The sequence below is a fragment of the Ictidomys tridecemlineatus genome, chromosome Y, assembly GCF_052094955.1.
Source record: "Ictidomys tridecemlineatus isolate mIctTri1 chromosome Y, mIctTri1.hap1, whole genome shotgun sequence".
NCBI classification, from domain to species: domain Eukaryota; kingdom Metazoa; phylum Chordata; class Mammalia; order Rodentia; family Sciuridae; genus Ictidomys; species Ictidomys tridecemlineatus.
Genome location: NC_135494.1, coordinates 24,657,397 through 24,682,999, shown reverse-complemented (window position 1 = coordinate 24,682,999; position 25,603 = coordinate 24,657,397). Strand labels below are relative to the sequence as shown.

At 41.7% G+C, this 25,603-nt stretch overlaps 2 protein-coding genes across 2 annotated transcripts in view; both read right to left on the bottom strand.

Annotated features, from left to right (window-relative positions):
• LOC144371896 (mitotic checkpoint serine/threonine-protein kinase BUB1-like) overlaps nt 1-25,603 on the bottom strand; it is a 551,680-nt gene that overhangs the window by 519,953 nt on the left and 6,124 nt on the right. The gene's annotated exons all lie outside the window — the stretch shown is intronic.
• Nucleotides 13,812-25,603, bottom strand: part of LOC144372125 (voltage-gated potassium channel KCNC4-like) — a 52,375-nt gene continuing 40,583 nt past the window's right edge. Inside the window, exon 3 of the transcript XR_013432181.1 lies at nt 13,812-13,974. The gene's annotated coding sequence lies outside the window, so the exon portion shown is untranslated. The remainder of the gene's footprint in view (nt 13,975-25,603) is intronic.

The window sequence follows — 25,603 nt, the reverse complement described above, 5'->3', positions numbered from 1 at the left end:
ACACACACTCCATCTTTGCACAGTACAGGGTATCCAATCACTGAAATTCCTGAGGGATTAGTCTTTTGATTAGTGGTTGGTTCAATAGAATGTATGCATTATTATGCTTTGACCCTCACTTTTCCCCTTAAAATGTGTGGGTTCACTTTCCATCCTGAGTCTTAACACTGATGTTCTGTGATGCTTTGAGAGGAGCAGGCCCTCAGTACCATCATTGTGAACATCAGCCATTACCATTCAAACTGAAAATAGATATGGTGCAGGAATTACTCTCTCCTGTGTCCAAATGGCCTTAGAATAGCTTCTGAAGTATCCAATCAGCCTCTTGATATTTTTCCAGTCTTTGGCTTGTCTTTTCGTTACCTTAATGCTGTCTTTTGTGCAACACTTTTAAAGTTTAATAAAGTCAAACATACCAATCTTTCTTCCACAGATTGGGCTTTTGGTGTTATATCTAAAAATACATGGCCACACCAAAAGTCATAAAATTTGTCCTGTTTTTTTTTTTTGGACATTTTATAGTATTGTATTTTATATTTAGTTCTGTGATCCATTTTGAGTTATGTTCTGTAAGGTGTGAGGTATGTGTTGAGATCCTCTTTTTTTTTTAAAAAAGTATGGCTGTCCAATTACTCTAGCATCATTTAGTGAAATACTCAAATCAATTTTTACAGAATTTTGAAATTAATTTTGAAATTGCTGGTCTTGGTTAAAAATTTTGTTCTGATTTCCTTCACATGGAAAGTAAAGAATTTTTTAAGTTCTTACTCATGCAAGTTGGACTTGCATGAGTAATGTCCATAAAAGCCTCTTGTTACATAAATAATGATATTTATACATTATATGGTATATCTTATTTATAATTGTTGAATATTCATTTTGCTTCTGAATAAGCCAAAATAACAAGAGAAAATTAGGTGATATTTTAAGACTAGTTTGAAGTCAGGAGTTTGGAAGAATTTTGTAGCTAGTATCAATCCAGGAAATATAATTTATTTTAAGAAACCTAACTTTCCCTACTTCATGCCTTAAACCAAAATGAAGTCCAAATGTATCAAAGAGTTTAAAACCAAAATTCTCTTGCCTCAGTCTCTGGAGAGCATTTCTAAATCACTATGTGTGGAACATCTATTTGAAGTAAACACAAGAAACCAGTATCCTTGTTTTTCTCAGGAGGATGATCTAATAAGAAAGAGATAGGAGGAAGTCTTCTTACTGATTATCCGTTTGTGCAAGTACTAATATTTTAATAATAATATAATTTTACATTTAAGTGACAATTTTAAACATCATATTTTAAAAGTTCTCACTCTCAGGGTATTGAGGTCAAACATCTAGTTCCTCAAATAGCATTCCACAGGTGGGTTAGTAGCTCTGAAGAGCAAGACTCTAGAACTTGGTATTCTTTTCTATATACAAGCCAGCCTACAATGGACACTCAAAAGATAAGAAAGTCCTAACAGCTCTCATTGCTTCCATTAACTCATATTAGCTCATATTTAGTAGTGCTGTAATATGACATAGTAAAACAGTCATGGTAATGGAAATAGTGGCACTTTTGAGATCTACACAAGAAATTTCTGAGTATGAATACCTTTTTAAAACAGGTAGAGCCAGGCATGTTGGTGCATGCCTATAATCCTAAAGGCTTGGGAGGCTGAGGCAGGAGGATCACAAGTTCAAGGCCAGCCTCAGCAACTTAGCCAAACCTTGTCTCAAAATAAAAAATAAAAAAGGGCTGGGGAGGGCTGGAACTATATCTCAGTGGCAAAACACTTGCCTAGAATGTGTGAGGCACTGGGTTTCATCTTTAGCACCACATAAAAATTATCAAATCAAATAAAGGCTTTCTATCCATCTACAAGCACAAGAAAATAAAAAAGTAAAAGTAAAAGGACTGGGGATGTGTCCCAGTGGTTAAGTGCCCCAGAGTTCAATCCTTGTGGTCATAGAACATAAAGAAAGAAAGAAAGAAAGAAAGAAAGAAAGAAAGAAAGAAAGAAAGAAAGAAAGAAAGAAAAATAAATAAAAAATAGGTGTGTGTGTGTGTGTGTGTGTGTATCTGAAAGAAAACACACAAAAAAGTTAACAATGACAATATCTGAGTAATGGAACCATTAGCTATTTTTCTTTGAATTGTTTAAATGGGCATTTTCTACATCAATTATGAGTTGACAGTGTAATTAAAGAAAATCCCCCTTCCTTTGAGCATTTATGTTAACAGGCAAAATTATCTTGCCCAATTTTCTCTGAATAATCAAAGGCTCATTATTTTATTAAAACTATGGTCTCAATGCCCCCATCAAAACTTCTGTTGACATTTAATCCCTATTGTGAGATATTCAAAGGTTGGTCCAGGTGAGACCTTTAAGAGGAGATTATGTTGTGAAGGCTTTTCCTTTATGAATGAATTAATCAACTCATGGATTAATGGGTTATACTGAGAGTGGTCTATTTTTAAAAGCCAGTTTGGCTCACCTTGTGATGCTCTCTGGTATATTTTGATGCAGTAAGAAGGCCCTCCTCAGATGCTGAGAAAATGCTGGCACTGTGGTCTTGGACTTCCCAGACTCCAAAACCACTAGATAAGAAAGCTATACTCTTTATAAATTACCCACTCCAGGTATTTTATTGTAGAAACAGAAACAGGCTAAGATGGCTAATATACTGAGAAGTAGAAAAGCACAACATTCAGGCCTAACTATTATTCTAAGGCCATATAGTTTCTGCTCATAAAGGAAGGAATGTGGCCTGCTTACTCTACACAGGTACCCCTGGAATTTAGACTGAGCAAAAATGTTGAACCAGGCAGGAGAAGCAAGCACCAAATCACAGAAAAGTCTAGGCAGAGCTTAAATTGGTCCCCTTCAAAAGTGACCCCTGCTCTGTTTAGTTCCATTTTGCCCTTCCATAGAGTCCTCATTTCTAGCCCTGTTCAGAGACTGGAAGTTAGAGGATAGAAAAAAATAAAGGAAGGTTTAGAAATAGAGGTAGAGTAATAGAGAATACTCTGTGGTCTGGGCTGAATCAGGAATTCACCATGGCTTTTTCTTTCATACATAGAAGTTGCACCTAAGGATAAAGATCAGACACAGTGATCAAAGAAGAACAGCAGAGAGAGGTTCAAAATCCATTGTCCAAGTAAGTTTTGTTAGAAGCAAGCACATGGAAATGTAGCAGCTCAATATTATATGACAAGAATACTTTATTATAAAAATATGCCATTGACCAAGGCAAAATGCCAGTTGCATTTGTCAAGGTATATGATAAGTTAGTCTATTTTCCTGTTGAAAGAAGGAAGGAGTTGGGGAGGGAGATTTTTAAAAGAAAGAAAATCATCAACAACAGCTTACCCAGAAATACTACTCCATGTGATATGACCACTATGAGATAAAGTATAATAATGTACCCCATAGCCATTCTTTCTTTTTAAAAACTTTGTTGGTGTAAAAAAAAAAATTCATTATGTCTATTAAGACGAAGGCAAGAATCCTGTAGAGTGTCCGTTTTTCAGAAGGCCTGAGCATTAAGTGGACCTGCAGCCCCTATGCATTAATGAACACTACCTTTGTTACCACTTCAAACTTAGCCAGCCAATTTCAGAAACATTTTTGAGTAATCTTTCAGAATCAGTAATCATAACAGATTTTTTAGTAGTTCTAAAGCTATTAGGTTTCTGTTGCTTGGTGCTTCTGTGAGAATAAAAATCTGAATAGGATGGTTGCACATGGCAAAGCAATTCCTTTCTCACTTAAATTGTGTCACCCAGAGCCACTCATCAAGGACAAATCTATGGGAGAAAAAAAAAACATGGAAAACAATATTAAGTAACTGAAAATTACATAATAAGAGACTAAAGTCTTTTAAACTAGTGTCCCTAAATAACTCATTTAATGAGGCAAAATAATAAACACTTTACTAAGAACATGTCACATACATCTGAGTTTTCTAAAATCATAATACACAGATATTCTCTATGTTGTTTCTGTTTACACTAGTGAGTGTGTTATTTTCTGTACAAGTAGAAACTTAAATTTAAAAGCTCTAAGATAATTAGTAGAGTAGTGTGTATTTGAGATTGTTAATGTAGATCTTTTATTTATTCATAACTAAGAAAATATTATACTCATTTTTGGAAAAATGTTACTGGCATGTTTTTAATTGAAAAGATGATATATCCAAATATTAAAGGACACTTTAAAGTGTTTCATAATTGTAATTAAAGTCAACTTGCTTTAAATATATCACAACTCTGAGTAGTTTTATATATAAAAAACAGAAATCCAAATCATATACAAAAATGCTCTTTTAGCTTCACTTTAATTATTGCTGAAACTGTAGTTCAAATATTTGAAATTTTTTTTTTAAAGATTGAGTAACATGAGCTGGGTTATAGCTCAGTGGTAGAGTGCTTGCCTCACACTTGTGAGGCACTGGGTTCGATCCTCAGCACCACATAAAAATAAATAAGCAAACAAACAAACAAATAAATAAATATATTTTTTACAAAAAGATTGAGTTAACAGTTTAGTTATTACCTCTGCAAAGAGTATTTTCATAGTTGATTTAAGAAAAAGACTTGTATATTAATTCAGTATTAAAAATTTTTCCTTCAATATAAAGTAGGTACATAAAATAAAACTAAAATATTTTCATGTAGCAACATTTTGTAAATTCATAGACATTTTTTATTTTCTGTTGCATGTATTATTTTGATGCTAGTGACACTGATGAGAACTGACTGTTTTGAAAAAGAGAAAAAATGGGAAATATTAAAAACTGAAAACCAAATCAAATCACTACTGGAAATGAATCACACAAAATGAAATAAAGTAGCTAAACTTAGATTCTACACACATAAAAGGGAAATAAATTAAAACCATTTTTTACAATAAAATAAATGAAAATCTATAAAATATGTAAATGTTATTAGGGACACTTTGTCTAGAAGGCATTAAGCTGTGTATTTCAACAAACAGTTGAAATGAGGACCTGAGTGGTATCAAGGAAATGCTTTGATTTGAAGGTCTCTCTCCTACTGCAGTGAGAGCAGTGTAGATTGGACTGGCTGCCTGGATTTGCCAGACTGGCTATATGGCTTTACAATTTTAAACCATGAATCTCTATGAACCTCCTCTTTCCTTTCTGTAACATGGGGATATTAAGCTCTTTCCTGTTCTCCATCAAGGAGTATTGTGAGTCTCAAATTGTGTTTTTCTCAGGAAGTGGCTTTGTGTAAACACCGAAGTCCTCTGCTCATGTGAACCGCACCCTATTCCAGAGTCTTGCTACATGGCTGCTCCAGAGTCAACTCAAGAGAGGAAGGTTTTATAAAGAGTCTGTTCTAAGTCAGAGTCTTTGACTGGGGAAGAGTTGCCTCAGGAAGACAAAACATTGAGAAGGTGGAGTAGACTTCCCAAGAAGCAGTTTGCACAAGGCATCTGAGAGGAGACAGTGGAGAGAGTGCTGTGGTGTTAGCCTAGCAGATGCAGAGGTTTTGAATAGCCATGGAGCAGGGGAAGAAAATTCCTGGAACACGGAATGCTGCAGTCAAAAACTGGGAGTGAGAATGAAAGGCCAAACCCTGGAGGTATTAAGGGATCTCCTGAGCAGGACAGAAGTGAGGATGAAGAAGGGTTGGCCCATGGGGTCTCTTTCCTGCATTATCTTTCCTGAGGAATTAGCCATTAGGAGATCTAGATATCCATGTTCATGACTTCTATCTTGTCCCGCTCAGAGATCAGCTCACTTGAGATCAAGTATGAAATATGATCCAAGCCAGGGTAGGAATGCTTGATAATCACCAGGATGACTCTGGGAAGCTCGGGAGAAAGGGCCTTTTATTTTAGATTATCTCTGCTGCAAAATCTTGTCCCACGAATAAATCTGGATGGGGACCCTGAAAGAAACAAAATGGTCAGACACTTCTCCAAATTCCCAACTTCAGGCTTGCAAACCAGTTCTTATGTTGAGATCATGGTGCTTTCCATCACGAATCTGTACAGCTTTATCCATACATGCAATTCAGTCTCTGTCTGCATGCACTGTGGGTCCTCCTTCCTTGCCTCAGCAGCACATTCAGAAATCTTCTCAACATACATATGTGGACACACACACACACACACACACACACACACACACACACGCGCGCACACTCTACACCACACAGCCCACAGCCTTGGCAACATGGCGGACAGAACTGCTCTACTGTGAGAACAATGAATGAATGAAGACTCAAGGCCAAGCTGATGTATAAGATTGTTAATCAGACACCCAAACAGGCAGCTGTGGAAATGACACCAGGGGCACACTTGTCCCCTCTTCTTTTCTCTCCTGTCAATTCACCATCAGTTCTAATATCCTTCAAGCTTTGGGGTCCTTGCTTGCCTGTCACTTTTCTCTCCATCCTTAGGTATCTTTTTTTTTCTAGGGTTCAGTTGGGTCTAGGAATGTGAAATTTGGAAAAGGTCAAATTGTTTTTGAAAATTGTTTTTTTTTCTCAAGTTTTGGTGAAAATAGGGAGCTTCAAAAAATGCCCTCTGCCCCAGGAGCCCTTTTCCATGGCTGGCCATTTCCAGTATTTCTCTGAACTACTCCTGCCCTGACAAGAGAAACAGCTTTATTTGAATTCTAATAATGTGCTATTTTAAAATTTTCCTTTATTGGGCAGAAAACTCAGTCTGGTGCATTTTCTCTCTTTTTTTATGCATCCCTTACACTTAGTGCAGAACTAAGCCCAACTTGGTAAGTAGTGGAAAGATGGATGAATAGAGCAACACAAGATTGTTAGTTTATAAAGCACTTCTATTTGCTAGTTGACTCTTGATCTTAAATCCTGACCCAAGGGTCTAAAATGAACCCCCTGGTTTTATCAAGAGGTCTGACACTGGCCAGAGAACTCTTTTCCAGATAAAGTCTTTGGCTCTCACGGTAAAACGATGATAGGTAGACGGAGCCATAAGCATCACCATGCAGTAACTGAAATAACCCAAAACAGGCAACTAGATGCAAGAATGGCCCCAATAGTGATGAAAAATAAAGTCAATGGAACACCCAATTAACACAGGAGCTGCACACTGAGCCATTATCTATTGCTCTCTGGCAGACAGGGTTCAGCTTTGCCCACTGAGCAATGCATTCTTCAAGGGCAAGGGTGGAGGTCAAGGTTGGCTCCCAGGGATTTCTGTAGTCTTGGAATTAAATTTTACTTCCCAAATTAGAGTCTAGTTAGTTGTCACCAAAGAGGAGGGGCTCTATAGACTTCAGGGGTCTCCAGTGACTATGGCATTGTGATTTCAGTCTGCACGAAGGGAAACTAGCACATGCTATGTGCATTCTACATGCCAAACATTGTACAGGGATCTCAAATACATTATTTTGCTTACCTTTCACAACAACTCCTGAATGGGGATTATTTTAGAAAAAACTGAAACACTATGAAGTAAGCAGTCACTAAGTGTCATGTAGTTGGCTGTCAAACACCCAAACCTGACACTTTTGACACCAGTGAGCAAATTATGAATGGAGATGAATGGAATGGGCTTAATAGACAGAAGAGTGGAAAACCCAGGATTGATTAGGATGGGCTCATAATGCACTTCCCATTTTCCCTTCCCTCTTACTCAGAAGGGTCTGTTAAGTTCCTCCCAAACTGCCATGGGGCAGCCCAGAAGTCAGATCCTCTCCAGGTATTTGTAATTTGAAGGAAAGTGAGTGGTTTAAAAGGGAAGCATCTCTAGGTGTGGAATGCTGCCCACTTATCTGAGGGTAGGGAATGGTAGCATGCTGGGTAGAGGGTGCAGGGGGCTTGTGAAGCTGCCCTGAGTTTGCAGCCTATGCCTAAGGCTGTTGGCACCTATTTCCTGCCTCTGACAGGCCCATTCCCTCTGCCCTTTTCTGTCTAGCTCCTCTGCTTTCTTTTCAGGACTCTGAGTTGCTAGGCAACTCCAGTCTGGGGCTGAGGTTCTCGCTGTGGTGAGCAGCTTCCACATAGGGACGGGGAGTCTGATGGAGCCTGTGATTACCGGTGTCTGAGCAGAAAGGAAGACGACAGCCACCTCCCCAACTCCTCCTTGCCTCCCCCAGACAGAGGAAATGGGAGGTCTGAGCAAGGAAAGCAGAGCTTTGCTTAGACCATGTGCCATGTCCCCTTCCCAATCTATAGCTCCCTCCCCTCCCTGTGGGTCTTCCTTCCATGCGGACCCCGGGATCCCCCTTGTGCTCTGGTCTCCTGCTGCCTCACTCAGACCCAGGGGATCTGGACCAGCCAGTCCCTTAACAAACCTGCAGTAGCCCCAGCTCTTTCTCCCTTGGGCGGGGCATCACACTTTCACGAGCAGATCTCCATGGCTTGACTTCAGCAAAGCATCTGTAGGCCCTAGTAGGGGGAGGGGGAGTCCCCTGTGTACCTGAAACATGGGAGGCTGAGAGCAATACTGGGCCAGTTTTCCTTGTGCTCAGGGAACCCAGGGAAGGGATCTCTGTTTATACTCGGTCAGAACTTATCCTGGGACCCAAAAAAGCAGCACAAGTACCAGGGCTGAGTAGAGGTGAAGCCCAGGGGAGAGCCTCAGGAGCATTCTGGGCTCTGGCCATGTAGATGGGTTAACTGAGCTCCTAAGTTGTGCCAGGGACCACCTGGGTTTGCTGCTGGGAATCAACAAGTGAGAACATATTCAGGGTCTCTGATCTCATAGGGCTAATAGTTATATTGGAAGAGACAATCAACAAATAATAAACAAACTAATGATGTGACTTTGGTTGGTGTTTTTGACAGTTTCCTTCTGGAGGAAATGTGATACTCAGTCCTGGAATGCCCTGAGTTTTCTTCCAGGAATTTTTATCCTTGTGTGGGGCTCAAGACCCTGGAGCACCAGGAGCCCATCATTATGGCATCTGTCATAGCCAGGGGGTCCCTCAGCAGAGATGCTCCCCAATTGGGGTCTGGCTTCTGAGGACCTTCATCAATGCAGCCATAGCATGGGGGTAGGGTGGGCCGAGAGTGTTGCCCACCTGACGCATCCAGCTGATTGACAGTTTCAGCTGTCAGTCCAGTGGTGCTTTGGAAAGCAGTGTAGCCTAGATCTGACCAATCAGAGCTCAGTGATTAGTTAGGAGGCACACAGGGTCTTAGTTCAGCTACTCAGAGTTCATACCTCTATTGCTGGTGACAAGCTGCTGGCCTGTGAGTCCGAAGCTGTCCTGGACAATGTTTGCTGTTTTTGAGGAGAATGCAACTGACTGAAGTAAGTCAGAGCAAGGCAGAGAAGAGAGCCTGCTGGGTCTGGGGCTAGAGCACCTTTCAACATTTGGGTTTCAAAAGCCAATACAGTCTTTTTATTTTAAAAAATATTTATTTATTTATTTATTTATTTTGAATACTTAAGTCAGTCTTACAGTTCAAATGTGACCCCTAAAGTTCATCTGTAGGAAATTTAACCCCAGTGCAACAGTGTTCAGAGGTGCGATCTTCAAGAGGATTAATGTTGGTGTTGTGGGAGTGAGTTAGTTATCCCAGGCAGGGGTTAGTTATTGAGGCAATGGATTCCTGATAGAAGGATAAGGTTGACCCTCTTCTCTGCTCCGCATGAGTACGTGTATACACTTGCCCCTTTTACTTTCTGCTGTGGGATAATGCAGCAAGAAAGCCTTCACCATACCTTCGACCTTGGACTTCTCAGCCTCCAGAATTGTAAGAAATAAATCTCTGTTCTTTATAGATTACTCAGTCTCAGGCATTCTGTTACAGCCGTACAAAATAGATGAAGATAACCAGTTTGCATGTGTTTTTTTTTTTTTTTTTTTTGACTATTTGGTCCAGAAGGTTTCTCTATCCATATGTCTTTGTCACTTTTCCCTTCCTCTTGATCCCAAGTATCCAGGGCTGGTCTCCAGATGGAGGAGTCAGAGCTTAGACTCAGCTTTCCTTAGCCAGAGCTCCATGTTCAGCCAGGAACCCCTTTCTTTCTGTCAAGACACATTTGTAGCCTGGTCTGTCTTTTCAGAACCTTGCCCTCTGCCAATGGACATTTGATTAAGTTACAACAGGGTATCATGGCTACAATTTTCTCTGGGTATCAACAATCCTACATGGCATTTTCACATCTGTACTGGAGTCCTGCATGTCATACTCATGTTACTAGGTACCCAATGGCGTTACCTCGGGCCCTGAGGCAGCTCACTGAAGACACAATTTCACAGAATGCTTCACTGGTTACTCTGAAGTTCCTTGGCTGGGTGTTCGGTTACTCTGCCTGTATCCATGGCCGAGGGCCAACTCTCCTGGCTCCTAGTGAAATGCTGGAGCCTCCACTCTGTGAGGGGGTCATGTCCTTCTTGTGGAAAGAGAGGGAAAGTTCAGAGGGGAGAGCTTTTGGAAACAGATGAGCTGAGTTCTGGAGTGGCCTCGACTACCCAGTGACTTTGCTGGGCTCTCTTCGCCTCATCTACAAGCTGGAGGGGTCTCATGAGCTGATCCCCAACTCCTCTTTTGGCACTGATGACTTGGGGGGTGTCTGTGGCTCCGGGTGACTTCAGGCCTTCTGTGTTCTATGTGTCCTCACTGGTGCATGTCTGAACAGTTGCTTTTCTCAATGAACTCACATTTCACAATCCATTCATAATTTTTTTTTTTGCTTCCTTTGGCTGGTTTCAGGCATGTTTTGTGGCTTACATTCATTCTACCCAGGGAAGTGGTGGGCAGTGTAGTGTTAAGTGACAACAGTCTGGGATGCCAGCCCCCAATATCCAGATAACCAAGACCTTGAAAGATGTTCTACTGTGCAGGGTCTGGTTCTCATCTGTAAAATGGGAATAATACCACTGTGATCTGCTCACAGGCTTGGCTGGGACTTAGACAACATATTATATGTAAATGCAACAAAGAGGACAAGAAAACTGTATAAAAATATTTGGGGCAGCTTTCTGCTTTTGGCTTGGTGAAGCCAAGGTGTAATTCCCCTTGGTCTTCTCATTTCCAGGTTCATCTGACCAAACTACATCCACCAAGCACCTCTAGTTAGACCCTAGCAAGATTACACTGTACCTGAGGTGCACCAACAGGGAAGTCAGCACCATATCTGCCCTTAGACCCCCGGGTGATGGGTTGGGTGATGGCATTGCCTTGGCAACCAGTGACTGGAGTAGTCTAAGGATGACAGTGGACCATTCAGAACAGACAAGTTCACATTAAGGTGACACTTTCTGTCTCTCCCTTCATCATCCAAGTCCTCAAGGAACCGGACAGAGACAAAAAGAAGCAGGAAAACATTAAACACAGTAGAAATAGCATTTTTGATAATGTCAACATTGCCAACGGATGCAGCACCCATTTTTAGTTAGAGAACTCTTTCTTGGGAGGCATTAAAGAGATCCTGGGGATGGCAGTCTCAAGGCTGCCATGCTCCCTGCTTCATGACATCATTGATGACATCAATGATAGTGATGTGAAGGAATGCCCTGCTAGTTAAGAATGACAAAGGCAACCATTTCAATAAAGATTCCTTTGTGGAGAGAAACCCCCCCAAGAGAGAAAGTGTTTAATTTTGGAAATGCATTTAGGAAAATAGTGTTAGTCTCCTGCCACACCTAAGGAAGCAGATGGTGCAAAACCCTTTCTCCGACAACAGGAAGTGAGATGGGGGCTCCGAGGGGGGAGCTGTCAAGCTCAGCCTCACACAGTAAGTCGCCCGTGGACTGAGGTGCAGTGTGCTGGCAGAGGCTTCCCTCCTGGTGCCCTGTTGGCTTCCTCGCCCCCTCATTGCATTTGAGATCTGAGTCAGAGATGAAGCAAATGCTTAGGCAAGGAAAAATGTTTCGCCAGCTTGCTCCATGGGGAAGGAGAGTCCGTGATATGATATGGAGCTGAAAATAGAGTGTCTCAGGAAAGGATCGAGCAGCCGATGACTGGGATGGTGGAGGTGTGGGGTCCTCCTCCAGGAAGACGCGAGTGGAAACGAGAACGAGGCGCAGCTGCCTTCTCAGACGGTGGAGCACAGACGCTCAGGGCTGGGGCTTGGAATCCGTGTCACAGGAAAGGGGTCCTGCCGGAAAAGCTTGTTTAGCAGTGCCTGCCTGCTGGGGTATGTGAACATCCTGACGCAGTCCAGGGCTTGAACAAGGGCCAAGGATTAATCCAGAAACAGCAAGCCCTGTACAAAGCTGGTCCTGGATTTAGAACAGAGGGAAGGTGCTTTGAGGGAGTTCAAAGAACGGGCACATGCTCCCCGATGGCTGCTTGCTGGATATTTTGAGAGGCGACTGGGGCATGCTTTCCCCTCCCAGCTTCTCCCAGGGGTCTTTTCCAACACACTTTCTCTCCATTAGTGCATTCCAGAGCTTTCGAGCTTGAAAGTCTTAATATGGAAATTCCTGCAGCGATGGGAACAGGCCTCTCCCAGTTGGGGTTTGCTAAGGCCATTATTCGGAGGATGTTAATGGTGATGATTAATTGGCACTAGTGATGGAGATGGTGAAAGTAATGAGGCCAACCTGTTTAGGTGCTAGGAAAGATAGAATATGAGGCAACATAGTGAGGGTGGGGAGAGTGGTGGCGATGACAATGGCAGCGAGCTTGATTTTAGAAATTTGCTGAGAAACATAGGGAACGAACTTTACCTTGAACTTCATTTTCTTGTCTGGCAAAGATTATTGGCAGGAAAAATAAAAAAAGCATGCCTCTGGGAAAAGGGAAAAGAAAATACCTTTTTCTTGCATTCGATTCTTATCAAACCAAATACTTGGTGTCAAGTATGTCAAATCCCATGTCAGCAGCTTTCTGGTGGGGTGTCTAGTGAGGCCAGAAAATTGCACATTGAGATGCAAACTCAAGCTGATATGGGTGGCCACAAATCCGTGACCTCTAAAATGTTGGGTAAATGCAGAAAAGATGCCAATCATCCTCACATCCTTGCTTTGAACAGTGTTGAGAGAAAAAATGGTGAGGAAGTCAATCATGAAACTCTTCTTCAGGCTGGGAGAGGATCCCATTGCCTTTAAAGAGCATTTCATGTAAAGCTGTGCTTGGAATAGATCCTGCTTCTTCCCTATTTCTTCCTTTGAGTCGTGACATTCTTAACTTTTTGAGTCACTAGGTCCAGCTGGTGAGATGAGAAGCGTTGAGGCAAAGGAATCTTGTGGTCCAGGTGACTCTTCCTGCTCATGACATTGAGGGCACTTGCAAAAGCAAAGGATAAGGTAGAGCTGTTGAGGCCTACTAAAAGAGGGGAACTACACTAGTTGCAGGTAACTCCAATTCATTGATTACCAAAACAAACACCCACAAAAATGAAGAGCCAGATTTAACCATTTCCCATCAAGTGAATAGAAGGTCAAACAATTTTGTTGAAGTTGTAGAACAGGGAAGCTAGATTTCAGTGTTTCTAGACATTTCTTCTTTGAATTCTTTTTTCTCTGTGGGCATCCTCACCCACAATCCTTTGCTTTGGTTGTGCACACTTACGCACCCCAGTCCAAGGACCAACTCCTATGAACACATTGCTCTGTGATGTTTGGGCAGAAGGATGATAGTGCTGCAGCTGATTCTGTCACACCATGAGCATGTGCTCCCTCCCCAGGAGATTTTCTTTTGTAATGGAAGACCCTGAAGAGGAAAATGCTTAGCCCTCGAGGAGATCTGAAATGGTGGCTTTGCATACAACAGACTCTTTGTTCTTCAATTCATACCGCATAGGTGGCACTGATGCCAGGACTTTGGGCATAAGTCAAAGGGTCTGTCTGCTCTTTGGGGCTGTATTTCTGTAGTTTTCAATCTCATTTACTGAAGGTGTGAAGATAGCAGTATCTTATTAACATTTTGGTTAGCAAAGAGCTCCTGACTTTTCCAGGAAAGAGGCTGCTTCCAGAGAAAGGGCAACCCCAGAGCCATCAATGTCTTCACTGATCCTCTTATTTTATTAACTCTTCTTTTTTTAGTGACTAACTTTTCTGCATGCTGGGTAGTAGCTAGAGGTGCAACTGAAAGGAATTATACAGAAGGAAACATAAAGATCAGAATATGAATAAAAAGGATTTGCTCTGCTGGAAATATTTCTCTTAGGTTGAAATATTATTAAGATTCACTAACATGCACAAGTTTTGAAGTAAAGAATAAAATGAAGGTTAGAACTCATTCATTCATTCATTCATTTATATAACAAACTTACATGGATTAGTTTTTATAGGACCAGGGGATTGAGGACTGAAAATTTTCCAGGGGAGAGGTCTATGAAGTAGCAAAGAAAAAGAAGAAAAAAAAGGAAGTGTAAGTTCCAAGTTTCAATTGCAAAAATTGAAACACTCTAAACTTAATGACTTAAATACAGCAGGTATTTTATTGTTATCAGCTCTCAAAGTTCAGGTGATTGACTATGTTTGGTTAGGAAGTTCTGGTTCAGTCTCTAATGTGTTTGCAAACACATAGTAGGTGGGACTAGAATCATCTCACAGGCTTTCCCACTTGCATATTGGTGGTTCTTGGTGCCTGTTGACTGGGATTTAAGCCAGGGCTGTTCACCAGAACATCCCTGGACTCTTCACATGGCCTGGGCTTCCTTACAGCATGGCAGTTGGGTTTCAAAAAATAGCATCTCAAAGAGCTAGATGGATACACTAGCTCTTTCATGTCCCAGCCTCAGAAGTCATATAGCATCATTTCTGCCACAGGTACAGGCCCTCTCAGATAAAAGGACAGAGAATATAGACCCTGCTTCTTTATAGAAAAAGTATTAATGTCAGGAAGGGCATGTGGGATGAAAGAATTTGTTCCCGGCATTTTGGGAAATGCAATCTGCCACTGGTAAGGTCAATCCAGTTGTCAGAATGAAATCTTGTTGAGGAATTAATATTTTCAAGCCTGGGGTAGACATCAATACAAGAAAGCATCTGATTGAATGGGTGATTATATAACATGCATATTAATAGCAGAAAGAGTGAGAAGGATGAAGGGTTTAGAGAGGTCTGGAGGGTCCAAGCAGACCTCGTGGAGAAATAGGAACTTGAGCTACATTGGTAGTCTGGGGAAGGTGCATTTAGTTATGTTAAACTTATATTCATCTTCTCTGCTCCTAGAAAAGAAATGATAATAAAAAATTATAATTATGGATAATTCTTCTATGCTGAGACAGCTACTTAACATTCCCATATGTATCCCCCACCCCCAGATTTTCTTCCCCTAGGAATATATTCGAAACTATATATTTGGAATCTTCCCTAACTTTTTCACTTACAAAATTTGGTGAATTTTTTAAACTATTAAATATTTGTCTAAAATATAATCTTGAATGGCTGCATAGCATGCTAGCCTGTGAATATACTATTATTTACTTTTCAACGTTTTATTGTTGAAAATTTAAACTATTTTATTTTTGTTTCCATTCCAAAAAAACAGTAATGATGGAAATCTTTGTGCAGAAATCTTTGTGCTCATCTAGGATGGTTCTTTTGTGATTAAGTTCTAAATGCAAAATTACTGATCAAAAATTACGTATCTTGCCAGGTGTGGTGGCAAAAGCCTGAAATCCCAGTGGCTCAGGAAGATGAAGCAGAAGGATTGCAAGTTCGAGGCCAGCCTCAGCAAGTTACTGAGGCCCTAGGCAATTTAGTGAGACCCTGTCTGTAAAATAAATAAATAAATAAAAAGGGCTGGGGATGTGACTCAGTGTAAAACACCCTAGGTTTAATCCCTAGTCCCCCCACCCCCCACAAGAGGATACATCTTTTAAAAACAGTTTGTGCATCTCATTGGAGTGGCTTCAGGACAGGTTGTGCTCACTGCCTGTCCCATCAGGGTAAGAAACCTGTTTATTTGCAGATCTGACAATACTGATCATTATTGACCACAATAGAAAGATGTCCTATTTGAGAAAACAAAGTGCAGCTTTACTCTGATATTATCTAATTATTAGAAGGCTAGTATTTTCCCATATGTTTCTTCCCCATCTGGGTTTCTTTTTCTGTGATTTGCCAGTTTAAATCCATTGCCCATTTCTCCCTATTGGTCTTTTTCTCCTATTGATTAGTAACAGCCCTTTTAAATTATTAATTTTTGTTCAGTATGTGTGGTGCAAACATTTTCTTTTCCCGATTTGGTCTTTCATTTTCCAGCTTTGTTTATGGCATGATTTTAGACATAGGGACTTTTTTTTAGCATTTGTGTGGTCAAATCTAGTAATCTTTTTTATTTGTATATTTTTCTTTTGCTCTTGTGCATGAAAGGCCTTAACCATAATAACAACAGATAACTTAACCCTGGTTTTCCTTTAACACATACACACACACACATGGACTTCCTTCTTGAATTAAGTTGGACTTACCTTAAAATATGTTCTGATTAAAGGTCTTTCAAAGATTGCTTCCCAAGTATTTACCCACATGTTGGATGACAAGATTTGATATGTCAAGATCATTGTACTGTCATGTGTAGCTAATTAAAACAAATAAAAATAAATCAACTGAAGGAGAGGTTATTTTCCTGAAAGTGGCCTGGCTTATGTTGACATGAGGAGCATCTGGCTGAAGCAGAGGGCTCCTCTTGGTGGCTGGGGTTGTCACAGCTGCAGGGCAACTTCACTGGCAATCCAGAGGGCCAGAAAGATCAGGCAAAGGGAGGCAACTCATAGACACTGAGAGATACTGCAGTTCTGGGAGTAGCGAAATTATTTTTCCTGTTCCTTAACATCTCTTGAGGGCTTGCTAGGAGCCAGGTAGTCTGGTATATGGACGTGATATTTCATTTAATTCTTACCACTGCCTACGAGGCAGTACTATTATTATCCTCATTTTACAGATGAGATGATTGAGGCCTCATAAGTGGTAGGGCTGGGACTGAGTCCAAATCTAGCTATTTCCAGAGCTCTGCTTTCAACCACAATGCTTATTCATTTCTTACTCTGATTAACGTGAGATGAAAGAGTTTCAGAAAGTTAATCCAGTGATGTTGTTCAGGTGAGAAAGCAGAAAGGAATGACTGGGGTCAGGGTTTTCTCAAATACTGGAGGACACAGCGATGAGGACCTTTCCTGAGGTGGTGGTCAGGGCAGAAGATGATGGTGATTTTGAAAGGGGAGGAGAGGCTGGGAATACGCAGTGGCAGGGAGAGGAGTGGGGAGCCCCCAGGGCTGCAACCTGCATCTTTGTCTCCCATCTGAATAGTTGACGTTCCTCTCAGGTCTCACCTATGGTCTTCATCAGCTAAACCTGAGATGGTCTTCCACATCAGATCTTAGAAAAACAGAATTTTCCAAGGACCAGATATTCATGTAAACTGTATGGAATTTCCTTGTTCTCATCCAGACCCTTGAAGGAAGCCAGTGTGTTGTGGGAGATTTGTTTTTTTTTTCCCCCTCGGGGAATGAAACTGTATCTTCAACACTCAATAAACATTTATGAACTGTATCATGGGCACATGTGCTACAGTAGGGCTGTGAGAGAGCCAAAGATACCTCAAAACAGAGCCCTGTTTTCACAGAGATTAAAGTTGGGCAAAGAAGTAAGTAGCACATACATAATTCTATACAAAATGAAAAGGACCAGAGGCCCCAAAGAGGCCTAGTTAATCTATTATGGGAAGTCAGAGAAGAAGAGAATCATTCCTAGCGGGAGGGTGAAGCAGATAGAATCATGAACTAATGCCGAGTCTAAGGGTGATCCTGGGCTTTCTAAATCCTGCATCACGAGAAGTATCTAACACATGGCTCATTGTGTTGTATCTGCCAATTTTACTTGTCTGTCCCTCTTACTATTTTCTGAACTCCGCGAGAAGACAAGAATCCTGTATCATGAAAAGTTTCTTTCCTTGTCTGCAAGGCCTGTGACCTGCCCTCCTACAGACATGGGTAGCTCCCTTGGCATTTGTCTCTCCTTTCCACAGCCCCTGAGGTGGTTTACTCTCCAATCACCACTGTGTCATGCTGTAATTACAGTAATAGAGCAAGCTCAGTTGTTTTCTTTCTTTATGCATCTAAGATGTTCTAAGAAAGAGAACAAAGGCAGATGAATAAGAAATAAACTGCAGCTCAGTGCACAGAACATGCATCTATATCAAAAGAATTACAGAGTGGATGCTGCTTTTATGCTCCACCCAGGCACGAACTGAAGTCCTACCTCTATTTCACAGTCTTTCCTAATAACTCACGCTGCACAGATTGTCCACAGCTCTTATGTTTATAACCCCAATTTGGTCCTGTGGTTCTTGGTAACTGAGCAATCATAAATAGACTTAGGTCTGCAAGAGCACCCTGCACAATGTCTGCTGGGTCTTTTGCCTTATCAGACAGACCTATTAAGAAGGAAGGACCCTAACTGCTTAAGAGCTCCTGGATTTAAGTCCCAGTCCTGTGGGTTCCTAGCTGTCAATTCCCACCTGTGTGACCTTGGAGAAGTTACTGAATTTCTCTCAGCACCGGTTCATTAATCTGTGAAAAAGGGATAAATAATAGCTCTCATTTTCTAGGAATGTTATGAGGATTACATGAGGCTGTGAAGCAAACATTCAATGTCTGAGTGGGATTAACACAGAACGGAGACAGCCATAGGTCTTGGTTGGATGAGGTTCAGTGTATTTCATTGGGCTTTTATAGTGCAGGGCCATTTCCCTCTGGGTTGGATGTCAGCTTCATCAGGGTGCTGGGAATGGGTCCTTCTCATCTTGTTACAGGGATGAAATGTTTTTTGCATTACCATTTGAAACCTCTTCTGAGGTTTTGACAAAGGTTTCAGGTTTGGGAACTGTGAATCAGAAACTGCAAATCAGTGAGAATTCATCTTTCCCTTGCACATAGCACATGGCTCACTGTGTTGTATCTGCCAATTTTACTTGTCCGTCCCTCTTACTATTTTCTTAACTCCACGAGGGAGAGAATTTTAGGCACCTCTGCATTCCCGCAGAGGGCACAGAACCTGGCACATGTGGAATCATTCACTGAATATTTACTGAATGGATGATGCTTTCTTTCTACTTCCAGATAGGTGCCAAACACCTTGTGAGATCTTTTATTTTTTAACTTAACTCACCATCACCACCGCCTTATGAATTATTCTCACTTTTAATTGATGAATAGAGCAACAGGGATTCAGGAAAGCTAACTAACTTAACCAAGGTCAGAGAATGACCTGTCCCTCTTCTCCATCCCTGTTCCTTCTCGTTCTCCAAGGCTCTGGCTCTCATTTTAATGATGCCACCTATTAACCACATAGCACCAGGCAAGCCAAAAATTTTATAAGGAATCATGTTCACTTGCAATGAGAATTACCTCACTCTTTTGAGAAGGTTTTAATATTTTCTGGATATTCATAATCCTAAAAAATAAGTGACTCATCATGATATTGTTTTGATGAAGCCTGAAAATGGCTTGTCTATTTTTAACCTTGAGTGGCAGTAACTAATAATATTAGGTTTTCTTATCTACTCCAAGAGGAGAAAGAAGCAAAAGGTCATGAATGTTAGGAGTATCTGTGAGGAAGGAAGATGGTGCTCCACGAGCACCCAGGTAAAAACTGACCAGCCATCTCAAGCTTGCTTCTTTCTCTAAATCTGGGTGCTTCAAGCCACACCAGAGTCTATTTCCTTGGAATCTTTCAGCAATTGTCACCAGCACTGTCATTTTTTTCATTGTCCTCCATTTCATTTGAGCATGGCTTTCTCCAGCCAAACTCCCTGGGTTTCCTTCTTTTCTGCTACATTTTTGTTTATCTAGCTCAGATTCTAGCTCAGCATTTCCTGCAACTTTAAAACTACTGGCACATTGTGATACTCAATTGACTTTTTTAGTGTTCAGAAATATGGGTGAACAAATGAATGAATAAATAAATACATTTGGAGAGACATTCAGAGCATATCCAGGAAATGTGTGCTACAGAAGAGCAAAGGAAGGCAAGCCCAGAGCTGGTGGGTGTGCCTATCAGTTAGTGCAGGGCTCTGGGGTCAGAAGGTGTGAATTAGGCCCTGGTTTCACCATTCAGCAACTCTGAGATCTCGGGAGGACGACTTGATTTTTCTCAGGCTCATTTTTTTTCATCTTTAAAATAGAAGACCTAACCATTGCTATATAGTAAACCATCTCAAAGCTTAAAACAACCATCACTTTCACCACTCCTATGGTTGAGGATCAGCAAGGGTGTCTGATCTAGGCTAGGTGTTGCTGAGGTGGCTCTGATCCACATGGCATTTTGCTCCAGATCCAGTGAGCCATGTTCTTTTCAAGAGGATGGCAGAAGTGCTAGACAGCTGGAGGAAATATGTGAGAGCTTCCAGAGCCTAGGTTTGGAACTTGATGCTTTCATTTCCACTCATACATCATTAGCCATATTCAAAGGAAATGGGAGAAGAGAAAAAGTACACCTCACTCATACAGGGGACCCAAAGTATGGATGCTGCAAATGAGATGGGAGTGAAATATTTTTTATCCGTATTATGCATTTTACCATATTATCTTACAGAAAGAATAAAAAATTTAAAAAGATATTTCTTGTGAAGAGTTTACCATGGCATCTGGTACACTTCGAGCCCTGCTCATGTGCTTGGTAGGTGGCATAACTTGCAAGCAATACATGCGTTGTTGTAGCTGTTGTAAGCATTCTTTTCAGATGTTCAGACACTTGTTGTCTTAAAGAACAGCATCACAGAGACCTTAGCTTGGAGAAGTGAGTGAAGCAGGCTATGTATGAGTGGTTAACAAGGGAATCTGTAAAATATTTATTAAGCACCAGTGTACCAGGCACTTCTATAGGCACTTGGGCTAAAGATGAGAACGAAGCAAAGATTCTTACCTGTGTAGAGCCTATATCCTAGTAGGGGAAGATGCCCATAAAGACAAATAAATGATTTAGTATTTTGATGTATATTATGAAAGAATGCAAAGGAAAATAAGAGGACTGAGCAAGATGGATATGGAGGCAGGCAGGTGGCAGGATTAAATAAGGTGGTCAGCGGTCCTCCCTGACAAAGTGAGAGCTGAGACTGGAAAGGAATGCTTAAGTGAGTCAAGCAAGCTGTGGGATAGGATATCCTAGACACAATAACTCCAGAATAAAGACCCTAAGGTATGCAGAGTGTATTTGAAGAGCAGCAAGAAGGAAAATGTAACTGGAGAGGGTGGTGAGGGGAAGAGTAACAGGAGTTGAGGTCAGAGAGGCCATGGGGAGAGATGATCTCATAGAACATTGTGAGTGCTTCTGTGAAATAGGGAGTCAATGGAAGGTTTCAAACATATGCATGACAGGATTCTTATATTAAATGAAAAGAAGTACCTTTCAAAGCACCTGCTAGAGCTCTGTGCTAAGAACACCCCTAAAGAGGCAAGAGAGGCTGTGTGAGCAATGTAGAGAGGAAATAATGGTCCACTGTTCTTGGAAGGTGATGGTGGAGCTCATGTGTTTTGAAGGTAGAATCAACAGAATCAAGTGGCAGATGAGATATGGGATATGAGAGAAAAAGAGGAGTCAACATATTTGGCCTGAGTGGCTGAGTTGGGAAATGTTGCTGGTGGAGAAGGATTAAGGCAACAAAAAGTTAGGTTTTCAATTTTGGACATGTATTTGAGAGGACACAGACACTCAAGTGGAGATTGTCACATAGGAGTCTGAGACATGCATCTCAAATTCAGGGGAAAAATCTAGACTGGAGAGATAAATTTGGGATTCATTAGCCCATGGCAGTATTTAGAGTCTTTGATTCTATTCATATCAGCCAGGAGATGAGTGTTGGAAGAAAAGAAAATTGAGGAGTTATTTAGAGTGGGAGAGAGAGAGAGAGAGAGAGAGAGAGAGAGAGAGAGAGAGAGAGAGAGAGAGAGAGAGAAGAGAAGAGAAGAGAAGAGAAGAGAAGAGAAGAGAGAGGAGAGAGGAGAGAGGAGAGAGGAGAGAAAGAGGAATCCTGGGAGGTAAATGACATTGTGGAATCCTGCTGGTAGGTCATAGGTCAGATATGATGAAGACTGGGAATTGGCAGGTAAATACAGAAATGTGGACATCACTAGGGCTCATGGTAAGAACATTTCAGGTTGAGAGGTGTGGGTGGAAGGTGAATTGAGTTGGGTTCAAGTGAGAAAGAAAGGAAAGGAATTTTGGAGTGTAGATGACCCTTTGGGAAGGTCTGTTCAAGGTGAATAAAGAAATAGGTCAATAGCCAGAAAGAGATATGAGGTCAAGAAGCCTTTTATTTAGTGGAAAACATAATGGCATGTTTATGTGCTGATGGTAATAATCCATATGAGTAAAAACAGATAATGCAGGGGAGAAAAGGAGAAAGGACAGTGATATGGAAACCACCAATGGAACTGGTGAAGCTTTTCCGGCTTTTACTTCTGGTATTCCTTACCCCAGTTGGGACATTCATTACATTATTATGATTCTCTCCTGTCCAGTGATTGCATCAAGTCCCATTGGCAGTCTCAGTCCCACCATTAGCATTAGTGTTTCCTCTCCTGTCATCTATCATATCTCCACTCAGGCACGGTAGTACCATTTTTTTATTTTCTGAATATGAAACCCTAAACCATTTCCTTTGCTGCCCAGATATGACCATGAGGAAGCAAAATTGGGTTCGCTGATATTAGTCCATGAGGCAATACAGACAAGCTCTATTTCTGGGTCCTATTGAGACACACTAAGAAGAAGTGGGAGAAGAAGATAATTCTGGTGGATAGTTTTGGAGGTTTTAATTAGCATGGGACTCATGAAAGCTGTCTGCTCCAAAGCAAGGTCTATGCACTGGTATTGGGAGGAGTGGGGTCTTTCTTCAGTGCCTGCAACTTCCTATTAGATGATCCTGCTCTTTTTCACTTAACTTTACTAGTACCCACATTCCACTCTGGCCTTCCCCCTACTCCTGGCTGTTTGGAGCTGCTCTCTATGTTCTAGGTGAAGTTCCCACCCCAGTCCCATGTGAACTGTGAGTTTCCTAAAGCCAAAGACTGTGCTTTTCATATGCTCTAGTGCATTAGCATTTGCCTAGAGCAGGGCAGGGGATGGTAATACTTGGTGCTTCACTGATGGAAGATAGTGTGGTCAGCTACAAGCAAAGGCTGCATTCAGAGAAGGTTTCAGTCTCATCTTCTTCAAGTCAGCTGTGAAAAGGGCAGAGAAGTCTGATGGGAAGATTGCACCCCAAGCTGTTGTATCAAATGTATACTAAGGAGGCTGTCATCATTTTGATCTATTGTTGTATTGAGGGAGGGTCAGTCTTCTCTACTTTGCACAGTCGGTCTATGCCCAGACCATGGTGGTCAGCCTTTCTGAGAGGCCATAAATGTTCCCTTGCTGCAGACAATCTACTGGAGTCTGACCAATCAAGATGCTTTGGACAGCTTTCTTCATTATTATCAACTTTCTCTGAGATGCATGATGTTTTTCTGTGATGCTCCAGCCCCACCTGGAAGGGTAAGTAATGATTCCACTGTTTGCACATCCTCAGTTTCATCTACCAGCTTACCCTGTCATTTTATGGCTTTTGCTTTTCTGTTCCCATGTATGCAGCTGACTCCTGAATTCTAGGTACCCCCTCCTATGGCCTCCATCTGGTCCTAGGTTTCAGGTGAATATTACAGTGAATATTTCCAGAAAGAAGATAATCTGCAGCCTTTTTGATCACTTCCAGACTCAAGAGGGAACCTGTGTCCTAATGGCCAAGCTGATCTTGGGGGTTACATGAGTGATAGGTCCAGCGGGCACTTGTTTTTTTTTTTTTTTTTTGTCTGTGAGATGGGAGTCCATCTCTCCTTTCCAACATCATCTCTAAATGTTGGTTGATGCCCACAGTTCCACCACATGAGAACATAAGGCATTCATTGTCACTGAAATGCACGTATGCAAGAAAGATTCATGTTTTATTAGTAGCTGTCACTTCTATGTGTGACTAATTATAAGTCAGTGTGTGGAGGGTGGTACTATGGAGGGGTCCTGCAATAGGAGAGAGGAAGCAAGAGGAAGAGGAGAGCCCAGAAAGCAGTGATTGGGAATCCCCCAAAGAAACATTTCCACCTCCACCCTTCTGAGGAGGATGAGTTCTGCACACCTGTTGCTCTCCTCGTCCTCAACCCTCTTCTTACAGCGACTCCAAAAAGGCCTTCAGACACCAAATGACACCCTCATCAACAAGCTTGCATTGAAAACCCACATTTTGACAACACATTTCCCAAATTTAGTCCCCTAATCCACTCCCAGAATATATTATGCTTTGCACCCAACAGATGGATTAAAAGCTAAATCTTCTGCTTGTTAGGAAACCGACCAGAAACCAAAAATACAAACATACTCCTGCAGGTGTGAGTGCTATGGTGGGGGTGAGGAGGAAAGAGTAGGTGCATGTAAGAGGGTTCACAATGGAGAGGAGAGAACCAATGCAGGAATGTGGGGGGAGCTCAGGGCATCCTCTGGGCTCTGAATGGGGTGAGGGGCAACAAGCTGCCTTCTATAAACCCTTCCCAGATCCTGTCATTTAGGCCTCTCTGCAAAGGTGGGTATGTATGCAACATAGGTTTGATACATAGGTCAGAACATAAGTCTGATACGTAGGTCACAATCCCATTGTGGGGCCATCAGGGGCTCTCCATGAGGCTCTTACCTGCAAAAATTGAACTTGCCTCAGGAGGAGGCAGAAACCCGAGCAGGGGAGCTGCCCTCAGTGCTATGGTGAACAAGGTGTCTGACTCAGGTCCAGGGCTTGCTCCTCTCTGTTGGCTGGAGACTGGTAGACTTTTCAGGTCCAGGTCCCCCCATTTTTGAGGGGTCCCCAGCTTTCTTCATGACAGAGACCTTATCTCATTTCACCTCTGTGCATAAAATCTGCTGAAACCTCTGCAAATGGAGGTCCTTACTTTGAAGGCAGCTGGAGAAATGGGGTGAATACAAAGAGGGGGTACAAGGGACACTTTTGGAGAACACAAAGGAACACTCTTGGAGCCTAGGTCATCAGAGGGAGTACAGAAAATCTCCAGAGGGTGCCTGAGGAAGTTTAGAATCCTTTCCCCACTATCTTATTTCCTCCTCATCATTGAAAAATTGCTCAGAATGCAATTAAAACAAGGTGTTCTAATTAAACAGATTTGTTTACATGTTGTGGCATGAAAAACTAATTCAATCTGATATACTGTACATTCCTGCTATATTTTTCTTCTTTCCTTTATATAAAACTGCCCATTTTTAAATAGTATTGTACTTAAGCATCTTAAAGAGTGTCCTTGATTAAAAGAGAGTGAGCAATTTCCTACTTCCCACAGCTTTCAAAGGATTGTGTCAATAGGGAGAGAAGGCGAGTAGTTGTGGGTGGGGTCTCCGGTGTTCTTCAACTTGACATTTCTCACGACAGTTGCTGCCATTTAATGTCCAAAAACACGCACTATATGATTAGGGTGGAGCCTCAGATGGGCTTTCTTTAGTGGTCAAGGTGCAGGGGCCTGGATTCTGGAAGGAAGTAGTAGCCTGACTCTGGGCACTGTGCTGAGAGAGAGAGAGAGAGAGCAGAAGCCACCAGCATAGGTCCTCCCAGGAGGACAATGCCCCCAGCACCCTTAGGGAGTCCTGTGGTGTCCTGGAAGAGTCCACAGAGAGGAGAGGACATGGGGAAACTGAGAGGCACATTCACAATAAGGATGAATGTGATCACATTTTG